This window comes from Silene latifolia, chromosome 5 (assembly GCF_048544455.1).
Source record: "Silene latifolia isolate original U9 population chromosome 5, ASM4854445v1, whole genome shotgun sequence".
Taxonomy (NCBI): Eukaryota; Viridiplantae; Streptophyta; class Magnoliopsida; order Caryophyllales; family Caryophyllaceae; genus Silene; species Silene latifolia.
Window position 1 is genome coordinate 50,104,210 of NC_133530.1, and position 1,883 is coordinate 50,106,092.

General features: G+C 41.1%; 1 non-coding gene across 1 annotated transcript; it reads right to left on the reverse strand.

Moving 5' to 3' along the window:
• Positions 1 to 922: 922 nt before the first annotated feature.
• LOC141658018 (small nucleolar RNA R71) lies at positions 923 to 1,029 on the reverse strand. Its single transcript, XR_012548929.1, has one exon. It is a non-coding gene; the product is annotated as a small nucleolar RNA R71 (small nucleolar RNA).
• Positions 1,030 to 1,883: the final 854 nt, after the last annotated feature.

The following is a 1,883-nucleotide window of genomic DNA, read 5'->3' on the forward strand; positions in this document are numbered from 1 at the left end:
TAGTAACCTTCTACATCAACCCAATTTGTGACACCCCTTAGACACCGCTAGTTACAATAGAAATCTCATTTCAACTCCCGTCCCTTGGGATCCGACCTTTACTTGCCTCTTTACTAATTGTAGAGTTGCTTGTTAAGCTATAAATTGTGTTTTGATTCGACCGTGACCAACGACCACATCTATTTATTTGTGAATACGAAACGGACCGATCAAAAATGGCGCCGTTGCCGGGGACGGTGTTTGTTTGATTTAGATTTCTTTTTATTGTTATTAGTTGTGTCTTTCTTCGTCTTGAGGAAGTAAAACTCCTCAAGGTTTGTTCTAATTGTTTTTGAGTTGTTTGATATTTTGCATGTCTAGAAGGTTACAAAGTGATTTGTTACCTTTTGACCGTGAAATCGAAAGAACCTTGACGAACAATAGGAGACTTGTTAGGAGGAATTTGAGAGGTGTTGGTGAAGTTGTTCAACCCACTAGTGAGTTTGTCAATCCTTTCGCAATAGAAGGAGAAGAAAACCCATTACACAATACCCCACAAAATCCACCTACAATGCCAAAATTCTCGTCACACTCCGTACCCACCGAGGATAATCTACCAAATGGTACTCCTACACCGCAACATCTCACCGGAAATTTCATTGCCAAGTCCGCCTTCATCCAACTAGTTGAGAGGAGCCAATTTGGGGGGATGCCTAGTGAGGATCCTCATTCTCATATGGAAACCTTTTGCGATTATTGTGATGCTATCTCTCAAACGGGCGTGACTCAAGACCAAGTTAGATGGGTCTTATTTCCTTTTTCCTTAATCGGCACCGCAAAGCAATGGTTGAAGGGCCTTGATAAGGCCACCCTTGGAATAGATTCTTGGAAGAAGTTGGCTCTAGCTTTCTACAAACAATTCTACCCACCGGAAAAGACCAACATGCTAAGAGCTCAAATTACGGGTTTTAAGCAAAGGGATGAAGAGTCTTTGTATGAAGCTTGGGAGCGGTTTAAGGGTATTTGTCGCTCATGTCCTCACCATGGACTTAGCGAATGGTTTTTGGTGCAACAATTTTGGAATGGTTTATATGAAGATTCTAGGAACATTCTCAATATGGGATCAAATGGAATGTTCACCGAAGTTGATGACAATCAAACATGGAACAAGATTGAGGAAATGGCGGTCCATAACTCACAAGATAGTAGACCTCGCAAGGCTACTAGAGGAGGAAAGCATGAAGTGGACTCCGTTACTCAATTGGGTGCTCAACTTAGTGCTCACATTGACACAATCAACTTGAAGTTTGAACAAGCTATGGCTAGACTTGAGGAAAACTCAAAATTATCGAAGCATCATGTCAATGCCATGACGGCATCCTCATCAATCCCAAGTGGGATATGTGAGAATTGTGGAACTTTGGGTCATAACCCAAGTGAGTGTAGGGGAACAACCGAACAAGTTAATGCTTTCCAAGCTTACAAGAGTGGTACCCCTTATTCCAATTTTTACAATGAGAACACCAAGTTCCATCCAAATCTCTCATACAAAAGCCAAAATGTTCAAAACCCTCAAACAACATACACTCCACCACCCATGAGAAACCAAAATCAAAGACCCTTTTACAATCAAAACCAAGGTTACCAAAATCAAAATCCATACAATCACCAAAATGACCAAGGTTTTGATGTCCAAAAAGCGGTCCTCCAAATGCAAAAGAATCAACAAGAATTTTTCACCCAAATGCAAAAAGATAGCCAAGCAAAGGAAACCACCATCAACAACATTCTAGCTCACACCAAGATGTTGGAAACACAATTGACTCAACTAGCATCTTCAAGCTCACAAAGACAAAAGGGGCAATTACCACCTCAAAGTAATCCCCCTAGACATGAAACGGTTA